Source organism: Heterocephalus glaber, unplaced genomic scaffold (assembly GCF_053883595.1).
Source record: "Heterocephalus glaber isolate CG9 unplaced genomic scaffold, H.glaber_assembly_v1.0 deba00001813, whole genome shotgun sequence".
Lineage (NCBI taxonomy): Eukaryota > Metazoa > Chordata > Mammalia > Rodentia > Bathyergidae > Heterocephalus > Heterocephalus glaber.
This window is the reverse complement of record NW_028258484.1, coordinates 893,813-915,154: the sequence shown is the minus strand read 5'-3', so window position 1 is coordinate 915,154 and position 21,342 is coordinate 893,813. Positions and strand designations below refer to the sequence as shown.

The 21,342-nt window shown below is 42.7% G+C and overlaps 1 long non-coding RNA gene across 1 annotated transcript; it reads right to left on the bottom strand.

Annotated features, from left to right (window-relative positions):
• Positions 1-2,268: 2,268 nt before the first annotated feature.
• On the bottom strand, positions 2,269-14,052 carry LOC147820658 (uncharacterized). The gene is made up of 3 exons (XR_015448360.1): positions 13,878-14,052; positions 5,326-6,137; positions 2,269-2,635 (listed from the first exon to the last, which is right to left on the bottom strand). It is a non-coding gene; the product is annotated as an uncharacterized LOC147820658 (long non-coding RNA).
• Positions 14,053-21,342: the final 7,290 nt, after the last annotated feature.

Below are 21,342 nucleotides of genomic sequence, written 5' to 3'. Positions count from 1 at the left end.
GCAGGCCTAAAATATTTACTATCTCACCATTTATAGAAAAAGTTTAGCAACCTCTGATGTAAGCTCTGAGAAGTGGTCAACTTTGTCTTTTTTTTATACAGATGTATTCTAACTAACAAGGAAGTCATTTACTGAATGCATATGTAATTAATGCATGGAGAGACGGATGCATAGATGGCTGCCTGGATTGGTGGGGTGGAGGTTGGGGGAAGGTGAGGTAGGTGGATGGGTAAGGGATGTGGTTGTGGAGGGAGAAGTGATGATTCCTATGCAGTGTTGGAGCTGACCAGTGGTTGTAGTTGACTATAAGTTTATGGCAGTGCAATCTACAGTCTCATGGAAGTTTATCCAATAGGTCCCAGGCCCTTACTATGAAGCAGGTATAGCAGAGACCGAAACTGGGGCTTTTCCCAGGAAGAGCTGATGAAACGGGAATGAGGAGGGTGTTGATGAATGTGGTTAAGGGATGCACTGTGAAGCCCAGTGTGGTGCAGAAGATGTGGAGACCAGAGGTGCTGGAAGACAAGGAGAGAGTGCAGGAAGCAGGAGAAGCCCTGAGGGATCATCTTGTAGAAGACATGAGTTAGAGGGATGGGAGTTTGAAGCCAAGAATTGGATACTTGACTGCAGTCCCCCAGAACACAGAGCACCTCCTGGGATAAGGCTGTAACCCAAACCTGGCTTTCTGAATTGCATTTTCTCAGCTTTTCATCTGAGCCATCCCCCACGAAACAAAGGGCTTTCACCCCTGGCTTTTCCTGGGCTTATCAATCAGCCATATAGATGCAGGTTTGCCTTAGGCTATAGGCTGAACTATGCCCCTCTCCAAATTTATATGGTGAATCTCATGCTTCAGAACATGGTTATATCTGGAAATAAAGCCTTCCAAGTGATGATTAAAAGTGGTGAAATGAGGACAGTTGAATGAACCCCTAATCTATCATTAAAGATGAAGAGACTAGGACACAGAGGACAACCAAGTGAGGACAGGGAGAAGATGCCATCCTTAAGCCAAGGAAGTGCCTGATATGGCACCATTCCCCCAGAGGCCCAGCTAGGCCCCCCATGGAGGACTGATGGTGTTATGTCACTTCCAGGGTGGATAGGGAAGATGTTGTCATGGGGAAAGACATTCTGGACACAGATTTTATCTTCCGTGTTCATAATGCTTCCCTGAGTCCTATCTGTGACTCACAGATGACCTTTTTGCCGTCAAGGTATTCCGCTATCATTGCTCTGATGTAGGAGGTGGCTCCTCTGAGAGGAAGTGTGGCAATGGCCTCGTGAAATGCACTCATACTGCCAGGTCCTGGATTATTCTGGAACAGTTGATCTGAGAGCTCAGTGGCACAGAGAATTTGTTCTCTAAAGCAAAGAAAAAATGTTATATTTACTTGACTGACTTTTTCTCAGTGAAAGCTCCATACTGGCAAACGTGGCAGACAGACACTAATACACATGTGTGACAAAAAAAAGGTCTTTGCCATGGTAATCAAGTGAGATCAGAGAAAACACAAGGTGGTCAGATGAGTAATAGTCCCTCATCCAGACCTCATCCCTGGAATCTGTAAGTGCTCCTCCTATCAGAAAGGGCGCTTTGCAAATGTGACTTAGTCAAGGGCCTTGAGATAGGAGATTATGATGGGTTCTTCTTGTGGTTTCAATGCAATCACAGGTGTCTTTCTAAGAGGAAGGCACAAGAAGATTTCACTATGGACAGAAGAGAAGGAGGCCTTGTGACTAGGAAGGAAGCAAGTGAGTGCTGTGACCACAAGCCAAGGAAAGCCAGGAACCACTAGAAGCAGGAAGGGGTAAGAACTGAATTCTCTGCTGGAGCTTCCTGAGGGATGATAATCCCACCAACACCTTGATTTCAGCCAGTGAAACTGACTTAGCACTTCTGACCTCCAGAACTGTAAGAGAATAAATCTGTGTCGTTTCAAGCTGCCACACTTATGGTAATTTCCCACAGCAAACACAGGAAGCTAATGCATGCATGCCATGGTTAACATATGGATTAAATTTTATTCTATTTTCCAACATTAAAATAAAACCAAATGCCTCCAAATTCTTTTGACACTTCTCTTCTTTGTGCTTTCACTTCAAATAACTGAAATAGTCAATAAATGGTAAATGTTCAATAAATGTTAAAAAGGAAAATAAACTTGTAAAATGTAATACCAAATTGTATAATACTGACTAGACCTAAGAGGGAGAATTTACTATTTTATGAAATAAATTATAACTCAAAGTCCATTAGCATGAATTTCTATTGTATTCTGTTTTGTACTTCCAAATACTCCAGGTGATTTTATCTTGGAAAAATAACACACACAAAATAGGAAAACTGGTATTCTAAATACATTTCCTTCATAGAACACATCTCTTGTGTGTGGATATAATGAGATTTTTTTAAAAAGAAAAGAAAAAAATGTTATGTTTATTTCTCCCTTTATTGCCAGAATTTGGGCATAGCAATCAGTCCCATAGGGAGTTAGGTGGGTTTGGAGGACAAACAGGAGCCAAGTACAGCAGGTGGAACTCTGTGTTGAAAGGCCACAGCCTTGACTCTTCTTCCATCTCCTCTCTCCAGCTCAGGTGGGACATGACACAATGTCACTCCTGTATCCATGACCTGGCAAAGGAGATTTTTGCTGATGCAATTAATGTTACTTAGCTGTCTGTATAGTAATGACATAGACATTAATTGGGCTGTAACTAATTACAGGAGCCCTCAAATCTGGGTGCACAGTCAGAGATGGGGGAGTCACGGTTCTCAAGCTGCAGAGACCTCCTGACAGCCCTGATGGAGCATAGGCTGTGCAGTGGAGAGGACAAGACAGGAGAGAGTAGCATTCATTCTTTTTTAAATGTTTGCTAGCATCAATAGTGATGAATTTGCCTATTCCGACAATTTCATATAAGTGGAATGATCCAGTATGTGGCTTATGCCACTCAACATCATGTTCTTGACCCTCAATTATGCTGTAGTTTGCATCAGCACATCACCTCTTTTATGGTTGAGTAACAACCCATGGCATGTAGACACCACATTATGTTTATATTCATTCATTTGTTGCTGGACTTGAGTTATTTCCACCTTTTGGCTCTTATAAACAATGTGGTTGTGCACATTGGCTTGCAAGTGTTTGTGTGAGTGCCTATTTTCAATTCTTTGGGGATTATGAGCAGGAGTAGAAATGCAGGGACATATGGTAATTCTATGTTTAACTTTTGAGGAGCTGCCATGATGTTTCCCATAGCAGCTGCACCATTTTATATTTCTACCAGCAATGCACAAGGGTTCCAATTTCTCCACATCCTTGCCAACACTTGTTATTTTCCATTAAAAAAATCATAGCTATATTGGTAGGTGTGAAGTGCTATCTCATGGTTTTGATTTTCATTTCCCCAGTGACTAACATGTCTGAGTATCTAGTGACCATGAGGGTGGAAAGTCCTGCTGGGCAGGATGGTGAGAGAGGATTCTTGAGTTAACCTACCTCCTGCCCCAACCTCCTCTGCTCCAGACCCCTTTGTGACTGTCCCATAGCTCTCTGATGTGGGCCTGGACCTCTTGTCTGCAGAACACTTTCTCTGCTCCGTTGCATGAGGTAGCTATGACCTTCAGCTGATGAAGAGTTAAGGTTTGGTTTTTGTGCATGTTAGTGAGCCTGGTTCCATCTGTTTTGATTGTCTTGTGGTTTGTCTAGAGCTAGCCATGTCATATCTGCCATGCTATTGCATTCAGTCATATACATATTTACCTATGCTTGAAGAAAAGTACTGGCACAAATCAAGTAGTAGAACCCAAGAGCTGCCTGCTAAAGAAGTGGATTCTTGTCTTCCTCTTCTAATTCTCCGTTTGCTAAACTATAATTGGGATGGAGAGACTTCAGGGATGGAAATTTTCAGGAGATTCAGTATAATCAGTCTAGACCAGGTTGGGCAGGACAAGGGGCAGAGCAAAGGTGAGGGTTTTCATCCAAAATTTACAGACAGTTTATCCTGGTGAGGTCCATGATCCTGGGGTAGAATCTCCAACACTGTGGTTCAGGCCTGTGGGTTGGCCCATTTAGAAAGCTCAACCACTTTCCTTTCACAGATGTGTCTGGGCTGTGCCACCCTCTTGGTTGAAGGTTGAGCTGGAGAGCAAAGCTGTTCTTTATGACTGAGCAGGGACCCTAGGATCTGGCCCCAGGAGTAGGGTCCTAAAGATGCAGTCTGTGTGTGCCTGAGATATGAGATTCTGTGCCTAGAAAGAAGGCCATGTAAAAAAGAATTCTTTATTTGAGGTTGATGAGCAGGGCCAGAAGAAAATTTTTTTTATCAATTTAAAAAATGAATAGCACAGGGCTGGGCATGGTGAGGCAAGCCTGTAATCCCAGCACTTTGGAAGCCTGAGGCAGAAGGATTGAAAGTTTGAGCCCTGCCTGGGAAACTTAGCCCCTTGAGACCCTGACTCAAAATTTTAAAAAGACTAAGAATGTAGCTCAGTGTAAAGGCTCTAGGTTCAGCTCCTAATACTGCAAAAATAAAGTAAAATAAAATAACACAGAAGCATGCATATCTTAATTAAATTGATATAGGAAAATTAATTATATGTACACTTGTCCCTTGATATCTCCAGGGACTGGTTTCCCGCGAAGAACCAAAATTCACAGAAGCTCAAGTCCCTTACATAAAATGGTGTAGTATTTGCTATAATTTACACATATCTTCCCATGTGTTTAAATCATCTCTAGATAACTTATAATACCTAATACAATGTAAATGCTATACAAATAATTGTTACACTGTGTTGATTAGGAAACAATAACAAGAAAAATTCTGTTACAGGTCAGACATAACTTTTCCCTGAGATATTTCTGATCTGTAGTTGGTTTTAATCCTTGGATGTGGAACCCACAGACACACAGTGCTGAGTAATTATTAATTACATGATTAATAATGAATCACTGGCTACTTGGAGAAGAGAGCAGCCCATGGCTCCCAAACTCTCATTTGCACACACTCTCAAAGCACTAACCGCAGTCAGGAGAAGGCACAAAGTAGGAGCCCTAGAGGATAATCTTGCCATCCCATCCTTGCTTTAGTCCTAATTCCCTCTGGGAAGTCCCTGTTCTGGGAGACAGTGATGTCCATTCCCAAAGAAGGTCTTAGAAGCATCCTCAGAAAGGGGGCTCCCAGGCAGGGACCTGGGCCCTTTGGGCCCCTTCCTTCCCTTCTCTCTGCCCAGTCTCTTCATGGGAACAAAATGTTGATGGAGCTCAGCAAAGGGCTCACCCACTGGGGTAAAGTGCAGTGTAGCGGAAGTTCCCCTACCTGCAGAGTCCTCCTTCAAAGAACACTGGGCTGGCCCACTGCTGTGGTCTGCATGCCTGTGTCTTCCACCTAGAAAAATTCATATGTTGATATCCCAGCTTCTGAGGTGGTGGCAATAGGAGGTGGGGTCTTTGGGGGATTAGCAGGTTGTGTGCATGGAGATCTCATGAATGAGATTAGTGCTCTTCTAAAAGAGGCCCCAGAGAAGCAGCTTGTCCCTCCATCACGTGGTGAGAAGGCCTGCACCAAACATCAGATTTGGAATCTGCTGGCACCTTGATCATGGACTTCCCGTCCCCAGAAGCACAGGGAATATGTGCCGACTGTTTGCAAGCACCCAGGCATAGGCTGCTGACACACAGCTCGAATGGACTAGACAGCCATCCAGGCCACTAGCTCACTTGTATGTGCCACACACAGTCTCAGCAGACCATTCCTTCCTCTTGTCTTCTCTCCATCGAATGAAATGGAAGAGAGATGCAGAGACCTAGTGAGGTGGTGCTGCGATGGACACAGGGACATGGTGCTGGACGAGCTGCACTCCTTTCTCCAGAGTCAGCCTCCAAGTCTTCAGGCAGAGACTCTGCTGCCCAGGAGGTAGCTGTATCTCCCCCGTGGTTCCTCCTGTTCTGATACACATCATTTAGTGTGTAGTTAGAACGTCAACCTACAAAAGACTCTAGTTCCTTAGCAAACATTTCTCCAAGCCAAGTGTGGTGGGACACACCTGTAACTGCAGCACTCTGGGAGGCTGAGGCAGGAGGGTCGCGAGTTGGAGCCTAGACTGGGCAGCTTGGTGATTTAATGAGATCCTGTTTGAAAATGAAATATTAAAATAGACTTGAGGATGTATGTCAGTGCAAAGTCGTGGGTTCAATCCCCAGTACTGAAAAGATATTTTTCTCCAGGCGTAGTCCAATACAGATATTATAATTGCATCTGATGGCCCACTCACAGGTTTTGATAGTATAGATCCCTTTTTGACTCTTTTTAAACAAAGAAATGAAAAGAAAGATGAATTCAAATTAAGTAGAGTCTCCACTTGCCTTGCTGTAGGGGTTTCTAGGTCTGCAACACACAGACCTTTTAAATATCACACTGACTACAAAGTACATCGGAAGAGTTCTTTGGCTATCCAAAAATAAGAAATCCAAACACATTTTTAAGATTCCAGAAGATGCAAATAAAGCTTTGTTATTGCTAAGCACAAAGCTATGGGGATCTCAAGGGTACTCAAAGTAAATTAGTACATAAGGGAAAAATAAATTGTCTCCCTCTACTGAAACTAGGAGACTCTGAAAAATAAGGGCAAGTGGAGTGAAGACAGCTAAACTAATATTTTTATGCCATCTGTAAAATATAAAGAACTACCTTTAATAAAGCCAGGATATATAAGCCCAATAATAGGCGAACAGACGCATGGAGAAGACAAAAGTTCTGGGAATAGTATCAATAATATACAGAAATTTAGTATGTGATAAAGGTGTCATTTCAAATCACTGGGGAAAGATAGGCTTTTAAATAACCTGTGCTGGGAAAACTAGAAGCCCTCATGGTTGAAATGGGCTCACAACTCACATTTCACACAAGAACAGCCTCCAAATTGATTAAAGATTTAAAGGCAGAAACTGAAACCATACAAGAACTAGAAGCAAATGTAGGGAATTCCATGAAAGTCTGGGTGTGGAGAAGTCTTGTCTGATTATGGTTCAAAATTTCTGATGTCCTCAAAGAACAAGTAAATAATTTAATAGGTAAATGTTAAGTAAAAACTTTTTACATGGCCAGAACCCACTATGAATAAAGTCAAAACAAGTAAGAGATTGAGAAACAATACTTGCACCATATAAATAGGAAGTTAATCTATCTAATATTTTTTAAAACTCTTAAATTGATGGGAAAATAAAATAGAAAAGAGAGTAAAAATGGCTTTTACACTACCTTTGAATATTCAGATGTAGGGCATGTTAGGGGAGGGGTCGACACTAGAAATTCTGACCTTGGCTACCTGGAGGCAGAAACAAAGGTGAGGTCACTCAGGATTGTAGGGTGCCCCTTAAAAGTCCTCTCTTTTAACACTGAAAAAGCCTGGGGAGGGTGAGGAGAGGCAGTGAGGTTCCCCTGACAATCCACATTATGCATTTATGCACTCTAAGTCCAGGGTGCCGTAGCCCAACCTGGGGACTTGATGGTCATGGAAATCACAGTGAGCATTTGGGTGACTATGCCTGATCCGGTGTCTGAGACACAAATGATTGACCAGTTAGGCATTACTTCAGCCATGGAGCATCTGGCAGAAAACTGGAGACTTCTGTGGGCCAGTGGGGGCCTGGGCTGACTTAATGTGACCTGGGATGAATTGGGGCCTCATCTCACTGTGTTTACTTCTCTTTCTGAAAGGTTGGATCATGTCTTCTCCAGGGTTCCAGACATGCCCCATAGGGGAGGGTGGAAGATCCTCGTACTCATTTCTGGCCCAGCACTTAAGATGCTGGCACTTGGCCCTGCTTGTGTCTTGGGGCTCTCTCTTGGGGGTCCTGAGCCCCCCTGACAGGAGAGAGGCTGACCACCCTGAGGCCACCCAGCTAGACAGCCAGGTATAAGTAGTCTAGTACCAGTCCTGTGGCAGGAGTGCCACCAGCCAGGTCTCATGAAACCAATAAGCTGCCTTCTGAGACTATATGAGAATATGGCCCAACCCCATGTGGCCCAGGTGGAGCACAGAAACTTCAAGGGAGGGGCATGGCATTCCCAGAGATGTTCTCAGTATGGCTGGTTATCCATCCACAGAAAGACATGTAGGTGTTGCAATAACTGAGTTTATTCCTTGGAAACGTTATTATTAAGAATGAATCTCTTTAAGGAACATAGGCTAGAACTTAGAATTGAGCCCTTCTTGTAGACCAACTGCACACACATAGATCTTCTATTTACTTAGAACTTTTCAGAAAATTTTCACGAGAAACTCTGCCAATGATTATCTCTTGAAATAAAACCCAGAGTGCAGGGGTGGAATTTTATTTTGATTTTCCACAATCTTTTTCACATCTTATAGTTATTATGCATACCAAAAATTAAATATTCTGATAATTATTATAGAAATACAGGGTTCACAATATGAGAATAAATACATCTCGAAGCAAAAGAGACCTAGGCAATTACATCACATGTGAATCAATCTATCACTTTTAATTTATCCAAAAGAATTATTGGACTATTTTGCAAAGATTTCAAAATAGTGAGATTCTTCTCAATTTTCTATAAGAGCAAGAAAATGGAAATGTAATATTACTCTCACACTGGGTGTTGTATAAAAATAATGAAGATCCAGTGCAAGTTTTTTATTAACAAACATACTTACATAATTAAATCAATCAAGGAATTAAAGAGAGGAAGTATGACTATCTAGAATTAACAGTTTTCAGGATGATCTTTGACAATTATTAAAACTTCTATTAAGGGGCCTGGGGTCTGACTCAGTGGGCTGGAGTCTGGCTTCTCCTCCCTTTTCAATCAGATAACTTGATCTTTGTGCCTGTCTTGTGTTGACTTAATGCTGCTGGTATAGTCAGAGAAGAGAAAAACCTCTGGCCAATGTTCTTCAGAGAGACTAGAGGGAGGCAAGGTGGGGTAGCCAGGGACAGGTAGTCTGGGAAGAAAATTACATGCTCGCATCCCCAGGACTGAACTTCACTGTTCTGGGGAGTCCTTTTGATACTAGGATTTACTTTTAATGTCATCTCATATTTTCCAAGTTCCCTGAGAGATTCACTGGTTGAAGATAATGTTTATTTTTATTATTTGCAGTGCTGGGGATGAACCCAGGGCCTTGAGCATGCTAGGCAAGCGCAACCACTGAGCTACAGCCTCAGCCCCTGTTGTTATTCTTTTAACTACTCTTATTAGTCATAAGCTTTTGATTTTACTGGCAGTTTCTTTATTACAATCATTGTGCCACACAATGATGCATCCATCAACAATCAATCCCACATATAATGATGTCCCCATAAGATTATATCACCTAGTGATGTTGTAGCTGCTTTAATCTGTGTAAACAGACTCCACAGCGTTCACAGGACAGTTTCTCAGATCATGTTCCTGTTAAGCAAACATGTGTTTCATTTTGTTTCCATTCACAACAGCAAAGCTATGAACAGATGCTTCACCTATTTTGAATTTTCCCTTTTCTATCTATTCTTCTTTCATGAATCTAGTCATGCTGTATTTTTGCCCTTCATCGATTACTTTATGGAAATTATCTCCAATTGAAAGGAAGAATGGGCGTTCCATGGGAGCAGCAGGTGGAAATGATTAGAGGAAATCAGGTTGTTGTCAAGAATGCTTTAAATAGCAAAGCAATGCTTATTAATACAAAAGTACTAAGGGCATCTGTCTAGAAGGCATCTGTAGAACTTGGGATATGGCCCAATAGCAGAGTACTTGCCTAGCATGTGCCAGACCCTGGGTTCCAGCCCCAGCAAAGCTTCAATTTTGCCCTGTGATTTTTTTTTGTATTGGGAATTGAACCCAGATCCTTCGCAATCAAGCTACACCCAGCCCTTTTATTTATTGTGAGGTAGGGCCTTCACTAAGTCAAATTGCCCAGGCTGGGCTTGCCTCACCCTCTTTGAATACACTCATAGTTTATAATGGCACATATCTCTGTGACTGATGTTTAGATTGACACATCCATGTGTATATTCCCTAAACTGACTCTTCTGAATGAAGACAATAAAATTTGTTAGTAAAAAGAAAATGCACATCAGTGAATAATTGGACCAAGTGAAATTCAGGCTCCTGTGTTTGATGTCATCCATCTGTGGCTTTCCTTTAAGACTAGACACTGTTGCTGGGTGTTTATTGGAATCCTTAGTTTCCTGTTCCGTGTCTCCTTAAGTCTGTTCAATGTCTGTGATCCCTCAGAGCTTCTTGTTTATTTTACTCCCATTTTCATAGAAACTTCTCTAGGATGGAGACTTTTTCTTCACAGCTTTGGGAAAGCATTTTTGTGAGTAGATTTTCTGATCTTATTTCAACTCTCAGGCCTATGTTTGCTTGTGGTTCTGTTTGGGATATTTATCTCATTTGGTACTTCAGTGGATAATTATGTGGGCTACGGGAGACAAATATACATGTCTCCATACATATTACATTCATTAGAACACAAACTGCTCTGACAGTCAACAAATAACCATCCTTCCAAGGGTTCCATGAAATAAAATGAGAACTGGTTGGTGAGCCTCTCATAGTGACCCTCAGTGGTTTTAGAAACAGCCCATTCTTCATGGGAATTGCTTTACAATTCATTTATGATTGGCTAAACTAAGGATTTGAACACTGAGGTCAGTGAATGTTGAAGTTTGCTATTTGGGAAATTCAACTGCCAACTTCTATTTTCAGCAAATTGCTCATAGCAATGTGACCAAGGTGTCAGTAGTGACCACGTGGTGTCTCAGAGCAGGCTGTGTACATGTCTCCCAGAATCAAGTGAAAATAACTGACACCTTGTCTACTCTAGTCATCAAAGCCACTATCTGCCAAGACCAGATGAAAATTAGCATTAAATTAGAAATGTGATTTGATCTCCCCATGCTCCCGTCCTATAGGTCTCATGTAGAGGCCCAAAGCCTTTGAAGTGGGGACTTTGCTATAGTCCTATTAAATCCTACCTAGGAATTCTTTAAAGCAATGCTCCATTTATCACTTCTTCCCCCTCTGGACACTCTCATGTTACAGAGGGGGAAAAAAAAATCTGTGGTTTTTCTGGAAGGAAAAGATCATTGCAAGAAGACCTTACTCCATGCCTGGTTCTGTGCCCATTTAGCACTGGGGCCTGGGGACATTACTGCACTTATTCATACATTGTTTCTTCTATTAAAAAGGAAAGATAGAAGGATGCAGATGAGGCCACTGGTTTAAACTCTGTAATAAGAAGGAGTACTTCTGGTCTTGGGATGAACATACACCATGATTTTTGAGCTGTGCTGTGAGTCAGAACTTGAGTGCTGGAGTCTCCTGCCTTGGCCAAGGCAGAGCAGTTCTCAAATGGATTCTCAGTGGGCTCTTCCCTGTCTTCTCTCATCCATAGGTGCCCTCTGCTATGTTTTGGGCACAATTTTATCCCCCAAAATTTCATGAGCAGGAAGTTTGTTCCCCAACATAGTGATTTAGAGGTGGCAGGTGCTTTAAGAGATGATTAAATCACTGAGCGGCACCCTTGGAAGGGACTAATGCTGGTCTCCTTTAAGGAGTTAGCGTCCTCAATAGCAGGTTGTTATGAAAGAGTGAGCCTGGTCCTTCCCTGGTCTCTTGCTTTCTTGCTTGTTTATGTGCCCCTTTTGTGTGTGGCCATTTCCTTTCTACTTGTTGTGACACAGCAGAGGTCCTCACACAACCTGATCTAGCCTCTAGAACAGTGAGCCAACAGAAACTCCATTTCTTTATAAAATACCTTGCTCAAGTATTTTGTCATGGCAACTCAAAACAGACTGAGGTACTCTCCATCCATGTGTACCCCCAGCTTGTAGTTTGGCTCTCTTTCACTGGAACAAAAAGTAATTTTTGAACCACTGTGGATGCTGTATGAGCTATATCCCCTGCCCTTTTATTTATTTATTTATTTAGAAAAATTTTGAGACAAGATCTTGGTAAATTGCTATATTCCCCAGGCTATGCTTGAACTTGTGATCTTCCTGCCTCAGCCTCCTAGAATGCTGGAATTCTAGGCATGCACCACCATGCCCAGTTTCTAGTACAATATTTTGATTTACTCCTTTGTTGAGAATGATCATATGAAAAATATAATCTAGTCATACTGTGTGCAAAGAAAAATCATGGATGCATTTTAAAGGAAAACAGCTTCCAGTATTGCCAGGTATTATTCTTAGACAATTTAAAAAATAATTACTCGTAATAGCAGGAAAGCCAAGACCCTTGCACAGGTCCCTGACAATGAACATGTGCGAAGTGTCTTCTCTCATTTCAGTGTGTGTCATGTGGAGGCCTATGGCTGTAGGAGGTGAAAACCTCCATTGATGTTGAGGCTGCCAAATCAAAGACTCAAGCAAATGGGAAAGAATTTGAGTGGTGCCACTCAGTGGCTCAAATTAAGATGGGGGCTTGTCTCCTCTTTGAAGCCTCTGGTTATATCTTCCCTTAGTATCTTAGTGCCTTCTATGTTACTACAACAAAATATCTGATGCAGGGTATTTATAAAGGAAAAGGGTTTATCTGGCTCATGTTCTGGTGGCCAGAAAGTCCAAATATCAAGACACCATACTGGCTGCACTGCAATGTGGCAGAGACCAGAGGGGCAATGGGCACGTGCAAAAGAGACCAAACACATGGGATTACCTTGCTTGGTAATAACCTGCTCTTGAGGTAACTAATCCAGTCCCAAGAGACCTAATCTACTCTTGCAAGAGGGCGATTAATCTTTCTGGAGGTGGCACCCCATGTCCCAAAATGCCTGTTAAAGGATCCACAACTTCTCAGCAGCATTACATTGGGGACCAAGCCTCAATATAATAGGGGAAAAACTATTCAAACCACTACATGGTGCTAGGGTCACCTGAAGACATCAGCTGAGGTTCATCTACCCACTTTCCTGTTACACACTGTTACTGGCTATGACAAGAATATTTCTTTAATCATTCTGAGCAGAACTCTCCAGTCTTATGTAATACCTTTACAACTGTCCTTGAACAGTCCTTGAACTTCCTGAAGACTGAACAGAGAAAGGTGTTGAATACATGCAAAATTGTCTCTGGAATAAGTTCCAGTGTGTCCAACTTAGAGAGAAAACTGCCCATGAATTTCCCTTAAGCTCTTATCAGAGACCTCTAATTGCAGCATCCAGAGCCCTGGATGGGCTGGGAGCTAAACTGGGCTTCAGCCAGGACAGGAAGGAGGCATCTTGGTAACAATTATCTGAATTCAGAATCAAAACAGTCCTACATTGGATATTTGAAAGTATCTCTTGATCAGTTTATTCATTTCCAGTCAGCCTAGGGTTCTTGTGCTTGATTCAGGTGGAAATCATGTACCAGAAAAATAATGCTGGGTGTCAACAGTTGACACAGCCAGCTGCTGGTCACTGCACTTTACTGGGTGCTGGTCTTCGTGGGGTGCTGGTCTCTGGAGCTCTTTCATGCTAACAGCTCTGAGTGTTTATTGCTCTTTCTTTTTGATACAACTGGTCTGTCCAAACTACCCAGGATAGAAATCTTGAGTATATTTACAAGACTTTTGGAGCCCATGCTTCCAAAGAAATAAATCACAAGCAGGTTTTCAGGACCACCAAAGCAAGTCTCTATTTTAACAGGTCCTGTGTTGCAGCACAGGGAGTGGCCCACACACAAAGGAGAGCTCTCCTAGACTAAACCTGAGAAGTGGCTGGGGTGCTATTTATATAGCAGCTACAAGCCTGTGTCACTGAGGGTCAGGGCTGAAACTAGGGAGTCTTCTGGAAAGCTTGCTGTGAGTGTTGGGCATACAAATAAGGGCCCAAATCCCTCCCTTCTTGTTCTTAGCCAAGCCAGAGTGTCTCCTACCTTCTTCAAAAAGGCAACAGTAGTGTCTGAAGTGGCTGGAGTGGAGAGAGGCGCCACGCTGACCATCTGGCTGCACTTATGCTGGAGTGGAGAGTGGCAGCTTGATAGCTAAGGAGGGCACTGCTAGATTCTGCTAGGAAGGACACTGTTAGCCAGAGAGGACACTGAAGCAAACTGTCCCAGTCCATTGGAGAGACAAGGGGGAGTAGAAGGAAATGAAGGGGAGGAGCGTGACAGCCTACTGGCCAAGTCAAGTTCCCCTCTTCCAGCCTGCAAAGGGAAAAATGAGTCAGGTGCTTCTTGCTTGTCTCGATATGGCTTTGCTTTGGGAGACAGTGGCCCAGACAAAGGTCCCCAAGAACCAAAAAGCTATGACTTTAGTTGAATTTGTGATATTTGCCTTGGACACATTACTGAGTTCCTTCCTAGATTGTGCTGAACTCTATTGCTTGGCCATTGTCAGATGGGTCGACAGTGAAGGCATCATCATCAGCTGATGCACTTCCATCATGGCTGATGCTGCTGGCTCTGCTCGTCCCACAAACTCCCTGCTACACCCTGTCCTGCGCAGACCTCCTAGGGGTCATCAGGTCTGGTGTGATGCACCCTGATATGGAACCCTTCTGCATCTGTGGCCAAGTCTTGATGCATCTGCAGCAACCCTCAGTGTTGAATGCACAGAGTGAACAAACAGGGTCCGGAGCAAAGCTCACAGGTACGTGGCCAGGCAACCTCCCCCCAAAGGCCTATTCCCAGCATGATGTTTAGGGTACCATGTGCACCGGGATCTTTTTGTTCTGCTTGCAGTAACAGGAGTGATTGAAAAATACAGTGAAGATTTACATTTTTGAAAAAGTTTTATTACAGTAAAAGACACATTGCCAAGAATGGTGGGATAAATGCATTGGAAGTGAGGGGAATATTTTGAATATTTTTTAGAGGAATTAAAGGCAATGTGACTTTTTCCATAATACATTTAAAAAATTTTTAAACATTCCCCATATTTCTGATTATACCTCGTAAGTCCTTCTCCATGACTTCAATTTTCATTCTTTTTGACTTAGTAGGACATCATTTACAGATTTTCATATCACGGGAATTCACCCAAGGTGTGTAGTAGGATTGGGTTAGGGAAGTACTGAACCAAAGGTAACACAACCTCTGCCTCCCATCTTTGACAAACTGACACTCAGCGTGACTTAGTGATGTCCTTTAAAATCCACAATGAAATCTTTTCTGTAAATTAGAATAACTGCATCAACTTAGATCATCTTTTTCTTCTTAGAAATAGATTTGTATTGGGTTTCATTGTGACATGCACATACTTTGATCCATTTTCATACACACACATACTTTGATCACATCACCCCTTGTTCCCATCTCATACTCTAAAATAAACTATGGAGTCTGAATTTCACAGATATTCACATTCTGTCCCTGAATCATTTTTCACTTCCTTAGACTCAGAAATGATGAAGGAAAAGAGACACGATTAGAAAAAAGGGAGACATTTTACACTTGATGCTTGATAGATTGGGTAGACCATCCATTCTAATTGGAGAGTATTTTGGAAACTACAGATTTCAAAAAGGTGGGCTGTGTTTTTGTGAGAAGAAAACAACTCCAAAATATTGCTAACTAAGATATAAATGCTGTACTGTACTTTATTTACTTGAGATGTTTCCTTTTGAATTTAAAATATAACAGACTTTGCCACATTCTGTCTGCATTGAATAGAATACACTGCTTTGTACATCTTGCCACCTGCTGGCAGAATTCATTCCCCTTAAAGATGTTGGTTTGAAAAACTGATTGAAAAGTTTTAAATACCCTTCCTTTCTTGTGCTTTTGTTCATGAAGCCTTAATACAATGCCATTATTTCATACAACCAAAGTTCCGTCAAGTTTTTAATGTTAATATTATTGGTAAAATCGCCCCCCTCGTTGTATGAGGTATGAAACAGGCAACACCAGGTTGTCCCGCAGAAACAGGGGATAAACTATGTGCTATGATGGCTGTGACACCAGAGGGAGAATATTACCGGCAGTAAAGGAAATGGGAAGGCCTACCACATCAGGGCGGTTCTGGCTACTTATGTTCAGTGTTCCAGGTGTTTGCTTCGGCCACATTCAATCCAAGGTCACTGTGATGGCTGACCTCACCTTCCCTTGGGACAGGGATTCTGATAACCCCTGACTATATTCACATGGGTCAGTTCTGAGAAGCATTCCTGAATTGAATGAGAAGAAATATACTTATCTGTACCTATTTTTATTGTATTTAAAAGAAGTTAATATTTTTAGAAATTTCCACATAAAAAAAGTCTTTTCTAGAAGCTAAAATAGGATTGTTTGAGCCTGGGAACTTGAGATCAGCCTAGGTAACAGAGCAAGACTGTCTCAGAAAACAAAACAAAAACTTTTTAAAATTAAGACATTCGAAATAGAATATAATAGAGGTTAAAAGTAAGTTACATTTCTTCTAGCAGCACCTAGGCAAATAGAGCCCTAGGATTTTAGAGCAGGTGATTTACAGTTTGACTGTAATCACATCTGGAATTCAAAAGAACTAGGAAATCTTCATAGAAATGACAAGTACTAAAACCTGTATTACTAAAATAGAGGAGTAACTTTGCATGATGATATACCATCCAAATGGTAATGGTACTGTAATGAAGGAAACTATTAACGTTGAATTATGCATATGTGAAGCCTATAAATTAAACTTTCATTAGCATCATATCACCTGTGCTGGTTTCATTAATTCTAAGCTATGAAATCATTATTAAAATATATCAATTAAATTTTGTTAATATAGAAATTATGAATTGCTTTAATATGTTGGGTAGAATTTTAAATTCTAATAAAAAGTACTATTACTCTTTTAGGGTTTGTTAAATTACTAAATTCAAATAACACTTGGATGGAATGCTTTCTAAGCTTCTCAACAGTACTTACATAGAAATGCTGTGAGGCATTGTTAGGCTCACAGAGAAAGTGATGCTCCTTAAGGCGTTAACATTGTGTGATGAATGGGGTTTTAAAACAACATCACATCTGCAAAAGAATAGGTTATTTTAAGTTATGTTTTGATGTCTTCATTTCTACATACCTAAACCATCATTCACTAGATATTTTTGAAGAAATTCACAATATTGGTTAATATCTTCATTTGGTATTTTAAGTGATTCACACAATGGCATACCTTAAATACATTCTTTTTTTTTTTCTTTTTTGGTACCAGGGACTGAACTCCAGTCCTTGCGCTTGCGCAACAGGCAGCAAAACCACTGAGCTAAATCCCCGGCCCCTTAAATACATTCTTGACAAGTTGTAAGATGCTTTATCTGAATATCCAAATTAAGGTCAACAAGACTATTTCAACGTAAACCTTGTGGCTATGTCCTATTTGATGTGTTAACATGAATGAGTTTGAATTTCATAGTAATCTCATGCATTTGGATGTTCACAATTCAATTTACATAATTTTGCAATTTTGATTGTTTTGCCAAAGTTCCTCTGAACACTCCTCCTTCAGTAGTGTGTGAAGGAGCACAGCCCGGAACACAGTCAGATGATAGTCCTTGAGACAGAGTTTAAAATACACACAATCTCATTCCCTGTGTGCCAGCAATGTGGAAATCTACAATTACAAACCAGTGACATATGTTAGACAGAAATTAAGAAACAAAACCACATGTTTTCACTACCTTTATTCTCTGTACAATGAACTGTAGTCAATTTCTAGATTTTCTATAGCAGAGGTTGATCCCAGGACCATTCTACCATTGAGCTATGTTCCAGCTCTTTTTATTTTTTACTCTGAGACAGGGTTTTGCTAAATTGCCCATGCTGGCCCTAAATTTAGGACCCTCCTATCTCAGTCTTCCCAGTAGTTGAGATTATAGGTGTGTACTGTCATGCCTGGCTAAAATCACTTTTTGATATTTGAAAAATATTACAGTTTTGATTTATTAGTAACAGAACAGCACCATTCCTAGCTCTATGCTGTGGAGGAATCTTTCATGAACATTTCGTAGTGGCTAACATCTTTGTATTTTTCTCTTTGGTCAGATTAAAGTGCTAGATAAGAAAATTTGGAAAAGAGCGAGGAGCTGTGCCATCTTGGAGGAGCAGACAGAAGTCATCTTGCGAAGATAAACCTCAGTCCCTGAGGCCTTTGGGGAGTCAGCTCACTGGGCACTGGTGAGAGGAACCCCAGCCCCGCTCCTCCCAGCAGGAGGTGTCTGCACAGGTGCTGTCTGCTGTGGTGGAACCTGGTGTGGGTGTGCATGGTCCTCTTCTGGTGATGCTGCCCTGCTTACACATTACTATGGTTTAAGTTTGGGTTCATTGAGGGCTCATCCCTTGTAAGCAGGATCCAGTGCCTTATGAAAGGGCTGGACGGAAGTGTTTCTTCTGCTTTCCACCTTCTGCCCTGGAGGATCAAGCCTGCTGGTATTTGATCTTGGACTTCTGGCCTCTTGAACTGTGAGAAAATACATTTCTGTTGTTTATACATTAATCAAACTCAGGTAGTCAGTTATAGCAAAATACATGCACCAAGACACACATTTGTCTTCAAGATAAGAACCAAAGTTATCTTGTTTTATTTCAAGTACTTTTTCAGTGCCATGACTGTTTCAAGGAAAATGCTTTTTCTGGTAGAAATGTCCGCTTCTGGTCAGTTGCACTCATCTGGACAGTTTTCAAATGTGCTATTGGGGTATCCACATGAGGGGACTTGGGATGCTCAGCCTCTCCATGGTGGCATTTGCCAGTGAGGGTGGCTCTGCATGTCCCCACCTGACCCTTGGGCTGGCATCTAAGTGGTCTCAGAGACTGGCAGTCTTGTGGCAGAGAGAGCGGCCAGAACTGATGGAGGAGGGCAGGGGAGAGGAGAAGACAGTGGTGCCTCCTCTTCACACTGTGGGGGTCAGGCTCAGCATCAACAGCAGCAGGTCAGACTTGGCAGGGGGCAGAGAGGAGTGGCCCTCTGAGACTGGCCAGGGGCTCCCTGGACACTGAGTTTTCCCTTTATTAAAGCCCTGGGTAACACCAGCCCCATCTTCTCATTTCCCCAGCCAGCCTCACTGTGTGGGTCCATTATTTTCTGGTGGATGTTAATCTCCCTTCTCTTTTTCCCTGGGATGAAGAGTTGAGAGCAGACACCTGGAATGTCTAGTATGTGGGCAGCGACTCTCAAGGACACCTCCTGCCACTTGTTGTTCAAGTGTCTGAGCAGGAAGAAGGCTGGGGAACCACCCAGGAGCTTGCCTGGATCTTTTTTTCTTTTGGTACTGGGGATCGAATGCTGGACCCTGCGCTTTTGACCCAGGCGGTAGAACCACTGAGTTAAATCCTCGGCCCTTGCCTGGCTCTTTAGAGAGGTCATAGTATTCTCCTGGTGAACAGAGCATCAGTGTCCAACAAGACCACCAGATGATGAAAACAAGCCCCCTTGGTGATCACAGCTGAGTACAGACAGGAACATCTTCCAAGCTGCACAGTACTGGCTGTCCCCTCTATAGGTGGTTGCTCCTCAGCACTATACCCTGTCTTACTCTACATAGGCTTGCCCAGCCATAAACCTGTTAAGGCGTGGTACACACACCTGTAATCCCAGCTACTGAGGAGGTTTGCAAGTTTGAGGCCAGCCTGGGAAGACTCTGTCTCAAAAAATAAAAAGATCTGGGAATGTAGCTCAGGGGTAGAGCACCCCTGGTTTCAGTCCCCAGAACCAGGAAACAAAGTTTCCAGTAGTAGAATTGCTCTTGCTTTCTGACAGCACATAGTCCAGACTCAGATCCTCTTTCTTCACACTACCCACAAGTCATGACCCAGCTGAAAGCCTCCCACAAGCCGTTCTCTAACTAAACACAGTGGGGTCAACCCTTAGTGAGTACAAAGCTGATAAGCAGAACCAGAAGAGAAATGAGTGGAGAAAGCCTTATTACTTTCAACAAGAGCTCTAGAATGACTCCAAAGCAGTGTTGCCCTGAACACAGAGGGAAGGAGATTTTATTGGGAAGACATGCATGTTTATACTGGAAAGAACTTGTCATGGTAGAGGTAGATACACTCTCGGGTGTGCTCAGGTTGAGAACACACTTCTTCATACATCTAATACTCAAAAGTGGTGGATGGGAACCAACCTGGAAGGGCCAGAGAATTTAGCATTATAATTATAATGAGCAGTGAGTAGGTATCCTAGGGGCTGGGCAGCTTTGGCTGGTTTAAACTAGCTCCTCGTGGTTTTCTCTGGAGGACTTCACCTGAAAGAAAACAAAATACACACACACCTTGAAGGGACACTAGTGATCACTTACAGAGGCTGCCGCTGCCTCCCCTACAAACACGTTGCTAGCCTCTAGAGCTCCTGCCTCACAGTTAATGTCCCTCTGCCTTCTGAGCCCTCCTTAGTTCTATGGTGCACTCTCTGCAAGATGGAATAAGTCCAGTTTTTGTTCAGCTACAGGTGTGCTCCTGGTGGTCACTGGTTGGAGATATCTATGATTTTCCCCCTACAAACTGGAATCTGTGTTCTCAAAGTTTTAACCACATTTTCAATAAAGAAGATCCATGAGTCTGACCTGAAAGACTCCTGGGCAAGGTGTCCGAGGAAAATGGGCAAGGCCAAGGGGCCATCCTAGCAAGCAGGACCTGCAGGAGGGGTGGATCACAGTAAAGGGAAGCTCAGAGACCTGGGGACAATCTGGGGAGGAAAACAAGCAGAAGACATGGGCCCAGTGGGGTGAGTATCTTGGGTGGTGGAGAAGAGTCCCAAGATAGTGCCTTCCCAGGCATGGGAGGACCTGGTGGGTGTGTTCAATGGAAAGTATAGGATGAAGGGAGAAGCTGAGGGAAGCCGGAGCAGGAACAATCCAGTTACCAGAAGGGACCTGACTCTGGGTGGCTAAGGTGAGTGAAGTTCATGCTTCATGCAAGCTCAGGACTAGGAAGTGAGGCTGGAGTGTGAGGGTAAAGAGGCCAAGAGACTAGAAGAGAATGAGGCAGGCAGAGCAGGGAGGCCCATGGGTAACTGAGCCCCAGTAGGATCCAGGGGGTAAGAAATGAGGGGCAGGGTGGGGTAGAACAAAAGACAAGAGCAGCTTCACCACCCCCATCACACAGGAACAGCTGAGTGGAAGGACAGAAGGAAGGTGGGTGGAGATGTGGGTGGTGGTTTGTTTGCAAACAGTTTGGTAATATCCTGTAGAGTCTTGGGAAGCAAAATAAAAATAAAGACCACAGAGACACATATACTCACGCATGTGTGTGTTGGGGCATCATTGCCGCCAAGCAGCTTTGATCTTTCCTGAGGGGGATTATGAAGTGATCCACCCAGTTGCTGCCTCGAGCTACCCTGTCTTGCTTTCTCATTCTTTCTTAGCACCTATCTCTCCCCAACACACACAGGTTAATGGACAAGTGGGTCAGTCCCACTGGGGATAAGTTCTTTGTC